This window comes from Gavialis gangeticus, unplaced genomic scaffold (assembly GCF_001723915.1).
Source record: "Gavialis gangeticus isolate Ggan-Ray unplaced genomic scaffold, GavGan_comp1, whole genome shotgun sequence".
NCBI lineage: Eukaryota > Metazoa > Chordata > Crocodylia > Gavialidae > Gavialis > Gavialis gangeticus.
The window spans coordinates 199,852,472-199,861,130 of NW_017729032.1; the positions used below are offsets into that span (position 1 = coordinate 199,852,472).

The following is an 8,659-nucleotide window of genomic DNA, read 5'->3' on the forward strand; positions in this document are numbered from 1 at the left end:
CCCTTTTTTTTCTGTTCACTGTTTTCCTCTGTTTCCTCACCTTGTCCAAACTTCTGTAGAAAAATGTGTGTTGTTTTGATAGTAGGAAGAAACTAAGTTTGCTGCTGCTGAAAAGAAGAGGCCTCCTTTCCTTTTCCCTTTCAACCACTTAAGAAACAAGGATAGCGTTTTCAGTATACACCCTAAAAAATCTCTGCTAAGTGTGCTGCATAGTAAATGATTTCACAGTTCATGTTTTAGTTTTCAGTAAAATCTAAAGATTAAGACCAGTGAGAGACTTGTGCTGTGTGCACCCAGCATTGGCAAATAATGGGAGTGTTGGCCTACGTCCAGAAGAAATGTGACCCAGTAAACTTCATAAAAGACTGTTCAATTACTCTTTTTTATTATGCAGGAGCATGCTGGCAATGCACAGGATGAATGCTGTTTTCGTAACTGCTGCCAGAGGAAAATTTCCAATGGTAGAAATAATTATTTTTATCACTTTGGTGTCTTGGCTTGCAAGAGAAGAATGCTGCTATGCATCTTGTCACAGAAATGATTCCTAATGTTACAGCTTGCAATAAATGAGGTATGCAGTTGCAAATGTTTTTCTCTATACACATTCAATAAAAGCTGTTCAGGTGATAGGCCATTTTAGTGCAACTGCAGTGGTTTTTAGTGGCTGTACCACTCTACAGCAAAAAAAAAATCCATTTTTGTAAAATGAATAGTGTACGGAACCATATTTGAATGGGAAAAAGGAAACATAGGAACATGGGGCTGGAAGAGACCTCATGGAATCTAGAGGCTAGTCCAGCCTCTTGCTCAAGGGGGTTCATCCTGACTAAACTATCCTGGGGGATCATCTGGACTAAACCACCCTAATCGTGAGTCTGTCCAACCTGCTCCTGAAAATTCCCAAGGATGGAGATTCCACAACTTCTCTAGGCAGCCTGTTCCAATGCTCAATTTTTGACATAGTCAAAAAGCTCCTCCTAATCTCCAACCTAAATTTCCTCTGTTGCAGCTTGAGACCATTGGTTTTAGCTGTGTTACCTAGTCACAGTGAAAAGCCTACTATCTCAGATCCTCTAAAATCACCCTTCAGGTATTTGAAGACTGTTATCAAATCTCCCCTCAGTCTTTTCTTCAACAGACTAAATAGTTCTAGTTTTTTCAGCTGTTCCTCAGAAGTCTCATCTCCCAGGTCCCTCTTTTTTTTTCTTTCTTTTTGTTGCCCTTTGCTAATCTCTTTCCAATTTTTTTCTCATTTTTTTCTTGAAGTGTAGGGCCCAAAACTGGACACAGTACTCCAGGTGAGGCCTCACTAGTGCTGAACAGACTGGAAGAATCACTTCCTTTGATTTGCAAGTGACGCTCCTATTAATAAAACCCAGTATGCTGTTGGTGATTTTTGCAACAAGAGCACATTATTGCCTTATATTCAGCTGATGGTCTGCTGTAAGCCCCAGATCATTCTGCAGTTTTACAACCTAACCAGCCATTCCCCAATCAGTATTTGTCCATGTGGTTATTCTGTCCCAAGTGCAGGACTTTGAACCTGTGCTTGCTGAATTTCACCTGATTGAGTATGAATCATTTCTACAGTCTATCTGGGTTATCAGGCTCTCCAGAGTGTCTGTAGATCCACCCAACTTGGTGACATCCACAAATGTGCACTCAATCCTATTGTCCAAATCATTAATGAAGGTGTTGAACAATACAGGATCTATGACAGACCCTTGGAGAACCCCACTTGATGCCTTTCCCAACTAGACACTGAGCCCTGGATTATGATGTTCTAACCAGTAATGTATCTACCTTACAGTATTTCCATGTAGTCTTAACTTGTTAATGAGCATGTCATGGGAGATGGTATCAAGAGCCTTGCTAATGTCAAGGTATATCACATTCACTGCCCTCCCCTGCCTCACCACCACCATCCAGAGAGCCTGTCACCCTATCATAGAAGGGAATGAGGTTAGTCAGGCATGAGCTGCCTCTGTTGAAGCCATGCTAACTGTTTCTGATCACCTTGTACTTGGTGAGGACCTGTTTCATGATATTTCCATGTACAGAGGTCAGATTGACTGGTCTGTAGTTCCCTGGATTTTCTTTCTTCCGTTTCTTAAAGATCAGCACTTTATTTGCCCTTTTCCAATCATATGGGACCTCACTTAACCTGCACAAGTTCTCAGTGAAGATAACCAATGGCTCTGAAATCTACCTTACCCAATTCCTTCAGTATCTTAGTCAGCCCTGCCAACTAGACAAGCTAGATGCTTTCTAAGTAATCCTTAACTCTATCACTACTTTATGCTGTATGACTCCTTCTGGTCTTTACCAGCTACGTTTGTCAGCTGGTAGCTACCCCTATTTGTGAAGACGGAAGTAAAAAAAAAAAGCATTAAATACTTCAGCCTTTTCTGCATCATCTGTAACTAGATGGCCTTCTGTGTTCTGTAAGGGACCTATGGTTTCTTTAGTTTTCCTCTTACCCTTGACATAAATGTAATATGCCTTTTTTGTCCTTTCACCTGTCTTCTTCCTGAGAACAATGCTAAGGCTCCTGCTATTGCTTCCCATTAAGATTTTTCCAGGTCCCTTGGTTCTTTACTCACCTTTGGGCTTTTGTCTCCATTCTCCTGTGAACCTAATTTAACACTCTTATTTTAAATGACGTTCATTGGGCAATGGAAACAAAAGCCCAGAGGTATTGGTTTTCCCACCCTGCTATTTTAATGTCATGATAAATGTTTATTATATCAACTTTATATGGTGGTATTTGGCTAGAGGCACTGTACAAGCTTAAAAGAAATGGCTGTCCCTACCTTTAAGAGCTCATGTTTTAAAGCTCATGGGATTTGAAAGTCGACAGGCAAACTCTGTGCTCTGGTACTTTTTCTATTGTTGATGCCAACTACAGCTTCTACTCCTAGCAGGTATGGTTGAAATTTTCAAGTGGCATTGCCTGAATTTATAGCTTAACTTCTTATTTCAGCATCTAGATAGAATGGTGTATTGAAATCTTGCAGATCCAGCTGATTTCAGTAGGAGTGTGGCATTCCTTTAAATCTGGGTAAAGTTAGGTATGCTTCAGGAATGATGTTGGACTGAAATCTTCTGGAGGTATGCATTGTCATAACTGCACTGGAGTCATTGGAGCTGTGCCAGTTTTTATACCACCTGTAGAGATGTCAGATGTCAGAACACTGTATTCTAAGGCAGTGGTTCTCAAACTTTTTTTTTGTGGACCACTTGAACATTGCTGAGGGTTTCAGTGGACCACTTAAACTTTTTTTGTTCTACAAATCAAAGCACACAACTAATATTTTAATATAAGTAGTCTTACCTTACAAGAACAGATATTCTTGATCTGCAGTCTTTCTGCGGACCACCTGAATGGAGCTCGTGGACCACAATTTGAAAATCTCTGTTCTAAGGTAATTAAAGTGGAGAGAGTAACTCTGAGACCTTTTTTTTTTGCTCCAAGTATTTCTAGAAGTGCTTCTAACACTCTTGCCTGCAAACTGTCAGTCCCTTTGATAATCCTTTGTGCAATTGTTAGGACAGGGACATCAGACTCATTTGTGCCCTGGTCTGGATCCAGAATGTGGGGCTCCTCCTGTGTTGTATCCAAACCACAAGGAGCTGCTGGGGCCAGATGCAGTGGCACAGGTTTAAATTGGCTGTTGCTTGCCCTCCCATTGCCATCTTACATGCCCATTGGGGCTCTGTAACAAGGAACACAGCAGCAGGTTCTGCCCCCAAATTCTCAGCTGCTCTTGGAGCCCTGCAGGTCAACTGAAATGGTTTTGCAGGCTGGATCTGGCCCACAGGTTTTATGCTTGATACTCCTGGTCTAGGGAATTATACATGTAACAATGTGCTCTAGTAGATGGGTCTAGGATTTGGGTCTTCTGGGTTTTGTTCCCAGATCTGGCACTTAGTGTTCTGGCTGCCTGTGAGCAAGTGACTACACTTCTCTATGTTGCAGTTTCCCCATCTGATACAGGGGGGAGGATTATGCCAACCCCATTCATCAGGTATGAAAGTTAAGTATTATTGACAAACAGGGATAAGACAACCAACCCAAAAAGATGCCTTTTTCTCTTTTACAAGAGGCAATGATTGTGGGTGATATTTTTTATTGGACCAACTGCATGGTTATGTTGGACAGCCTTTTGAGTACCACAGTTCTCTTCCTCAAGTCTTCAACGGACATCCCCCATAAAAGTCTTTACTTGAGTCCTGGACCATCATGGCTACAACATCACTTCAACACTTTTTCTCTATGACTTCTACACATTTATTGTTAAGTTATATAGCGTTTTTTTTTCCTGCAGCATCTTTTACATAATATATCAGTGTAAATATAAAACAGGGAACTATATCTTTAGAATATTGAGAGAAATTTTCCTAACCCTTTTTTCCACCCTCCAGTGGCCTATAATTTTCACAAAGTAACTTTCCTAAGAAAATGTCTTTCCACTGAGGAAAGACATTTTGAAAGGGTATAATTTTATTCTTATTTTATATTGCTTGGAAAGTAAAATAAATTTGATCATTCTTTTATTTTTAGGGAATTGAAACATAGGAAAACAAGTGGCTTTTTAATTTTACTGCAGACATTTTTCCTCGCATGCATTTTTGCATGGGCTATCAGTTTTTTTGTAATTCAGATTCAAAACTTAGTCAGACTTACCTTTCTTATTACAAGCTATATGGATGCAGCTTTTGTTGAAAATTAGCCAGACTTAAGACTATTGTATGTGTGTAACCCATAGTTTTCTGTACAGAAAGTAACTCCTGTGAATAATTATTTTGTTATCCCATTATTTTCTGGGCTCTCTTTGCAATCCTCATAAGCCTTCTTCTCTGTGGATACTTTTCATCCTGCCTCCATAATGGTATGGGAGTGTGCTCTACCATTTGGGTTCTCTTTCTGGTGCCTCCCATCTCAGCTTTTTCATGCTTCAGAGACCACAATCTAGAACCATATGGCATGCAAAATGAGGATTAATTATGCAGTATTCCCTCTTCTAATAAAAAAGTCATATGATTTGAAATATTTTATTAAAAAAATCTGCTGATAACGTGCTCATACAGTGATTGTGATGAGAATTTTTTTTACAAACACGAAGCATTTCAAGGTCTGGGTTTCTGCCTAGTGGCGGGCAGAGCCACTTCTGAAGTCCGTGTGCAAGGAGACTGGTAAATGGCTGATAAAGAATTATTTCTTAGTAAATTCAACACCTCTGTTGCATGACCATATTTTTGTGCTCAGATTATAGTTGTGCAACTACTTGTTGGTTTATAACCTGCTCACTGCAAGTTTTAAAAAACAAAATGTCTCACAACAGAAGCAATCAAGTCTATCCCTGTTTAGCTCACCCCCAGAAGGCATATGCAAATGGTGAAACTGGGAAAATTTCCCCTTAACATGCCCACTAATCAGCACATAAGATATTTTAAGAAGAGCAGAAAAACTGAATGCTTTGTAGTTTTGTGTAATAGTTCTGAAATATTTTAAACACTATGATTATGTGGACTTTCTAGTAGAGATGCTGAACAGAATGAAGACCATTTCAGACCATTCCGGGATGACATTTTTGCAGGGAGTGGTGGTGAAGGCATGAATAAAAGCTTTTTAGAATAGAAAGACTGGAACAATTCCCTATTATGTGTGTCTAAAGTATCTATAGCTTTTGGTATGTGCAAGAGATTGGGTTTTAGTCTCATAGGAGTTGTGTTTGTCTGTGGGCCTTCCACTCATATTTGGTTTGTGATCAGTGTATTCCTTTCTGACAATGGATGCACTGTCTCTGTGCTGTGAACCGACAGGAGGATTCTAAAGGGGAATGAACAGAACGAGACATTGTGCTAGTTTGAGAGTGATAATCTTCATTTGTATTCTGGTCAGGTAGACGAGTTTCTATGGAAAAGCCAGAGCCAGATGGCAACCTTTACAAGATCTTTTACCCCTTTATCTTTTCTGCGGCTAGTTTGTTGCAGACCTGTCTTTTTTATAATGCAGTTGTTGCTATAGCAGGCTACAGCATTTGGGGGTGGGCACTTGAGTGGCAGACTTAGAAGCTAGTTTTATTGGTATCATACATATGAAACAACACCACACTAGGAAATAGAAATCTGCACATTAAAAATTGCTTACTCTGACCCTGATTCTACAGTGAAATTATTGTAGGTGGAGGGAACTTTCTGTGTGAATCCTGTTGCATAGTTAGGGTTGAATATAATTTTTAGAGCACTTCTATTTAGGAGATAGCTGTGTCAGTTGTTTAGGAACGTGCCACTTATGTGAAGGTGAAATTCCCTAAACTTTGTTGCAGTAAACTATAAGAGCAATTCTAAATTTGGAAGTCTACATATTTGGAACGTGATATCCTCAATCCTTTATCTCCTCTTGTTATGACTTTATCTACAATAGGTGTCTTCCCTTTTGATTACCCACCACTGCAGCATCCATGGTGTTGGGGATGCTGGCTGTAGACAAAGCACAGGCACTTACTCACTGCACTCAGATGTCAGTGGAAGGTTTCAGAGAGATAGAGATTTGGGGAATATTGATAAGTTGGGTGACCTTTAAGTTGTTGAACCCCTTCCTGTTAAAGACTCCTGGCTTGCATTATATTTTTTTTTATAGGAAAGCTAAATGTGTTGAATTTGTAGATTGTTAGCTCCCTTTGCTTTAAATGCAGCAGGCCTTGTATGTATTACTTATCTGACAGTTCCATTTTCAGGATTGCTGATACAGCACTATTTGTGCTGTAACATTGCTCCTGGAACACACAGGCTTTTGGAGTAGATACAGAACTTCCTGGAATGATACCCCAAAGCCTTATGCCAGCAGTTGTCAACCAGGGGTATGCATACCCCCAGGGGTACTTAGAAAAGTTGTAGGGGGTACACATAGGCAGGCAGGAATGGAGTATGCTCTGGGGCATGGCAGTGGCAGTGTCTCCCCCCAGTGCATTTGTCTCTTGGACAGGGAGGGGAGGGACACTCTGGGTGCTACTGGCCCCACACAGCACACTGCGGCGCCTCCCCAACCCCCACCACAGCTCACTCTCCAGATTGGCTGTTACTTCTGCAGCAGAGCTGCAAGGGTCTGAATGGCAGGGGGGGTGGGGAGAGTGTGTTCTGTGCCCGACCCCCGCAGTGTGTGACTGGCTGGGTGTGAGGCCAGTCAGCAGCCCGCAGAGGTGCAACCGGCCATGGAAAAGCGGTGTGGTGTGCGGCCAAGCAGGGCACTGGCGGTGGTGGCAGTGGCAGCTGCTGTGTGTGAGCCCCCCTGTTCAGGGCCCCCCTCCCAGCACCGGTGCTACATGCACCCCTGGGAGGGCATGGGGGGGCACATGCTTGGTGGGGTGGGCTGCAGCTGTTGGATCTGCCAGGCCGCACTGGGAGGGAGGAGGGTGGGGGGCCCTGGTCAGGCTGGGTCATGGGACAATCCCCACAGTGCAGGGGGGTGTGCGGCAGGGACAGGAGTGAATGATTCGCCCCTGCCCCACTCCCTTCTGCACTGTGGGGGGCTTGATCCCCAGCCCCAGTCCCTCTCTCACTGCCGAGAGTGGGGGCAGATTGACGCCCCTGTGGTGAGGAGGGAGTGGGGCTGGAGCAGGGGCTGAGATGAGTGGGGCCGCAGCTGGGCTGGGTGGCGGGACAAGTGGAGGCCTGGGGCCTGGCCCAGCCTAGCCCAGCCTGGCCGAGGCCCCACTCACTCCAGACCCTGCTCTTGTCTGTGTCCTGTTCCGTCCCTCACCCCCGGGGCCTCAATCTGCCCCATCCCATGCCATTAAAAACAAGACAAAAATATAAAGGGGTGCATGAGCTGGAACTTTGAGACCAAAGGGGTGCAATTGTTAAAGGTTGAAAATCCCTGCCTTATGTGTAGAAGATGTACTCACAGGTGTCAAAAGCCTGGTGCACTCCCATCTTCCCATTATCATGCTCACATTTCCACCTGAAAGAAGAAGTCTGAGCTTGTTAGACAAGAGTGATTGCTCTCATCTTTGCTGCTGTCCTCAGCCACCCTGGCAGGATTTCCTTTCCTTTCCTTTCCTTTTTCCTCTTTCCATTGCTCGGCTTCCCCCTGCACTTCCCTGTCTCATTCTTTTAGTGCATGTTGTGGAGGCAAAGAAAGCTCTAAGTCATATGACAAGTTCAATCAGCCCCTGATGCACAACCAGAGAAAACAAAACTGCACTTGTTACCCAGAACAAGTTCAAGGTGCTGAGGCAAGATTAGTAGCTGCCCTCTATTGCTTCAAAGCTATTTATGACTCCCAACTAACTGTATCTGGAGTTGGATTCCTAGTTGCTGTCAGGCTTTTTCAGTTATGAGCTTTTGTCAGAATGATTGCCACTAGACATTGTCCAGAGGTATATCCTATTACATGGGCAACTAGTGCCTCTGGTGTTAGAGGGGCACATGCCCTCCCAGTGGCCAGTCAGCATCCGGCAGGGGGTTCCCCCCATAGCCGATAGCAGTGAGTGGGGCACCCAGAAGTGCCAGCAGTGCTTCTCCTGGCACCTCCACTCCCTGGCCAGTGTTCACAGGGGGGGCACCAGTGCTCCCACATCCCCATTACTTAAGCGGGGAGTGCTGGCTGTCAGGGGGTGCCCATGTACCCCATACGTATCACCACTCTCCTACC

General features: G+C 43.6%; 1 protein-coding gene across 2 annotated transcripts in view; it reads left to right on the plus strand.

Moving 5' to 3' along the window:
- TSPAN7 (tetraspanin 7) overlaps window positions 1-8,659 on the plus strand; it is a 192,264-nt gene that overhangs the window by 61,635 nt on the left and 121,970 nt on the right. The window lies entirely within an intron of this gene.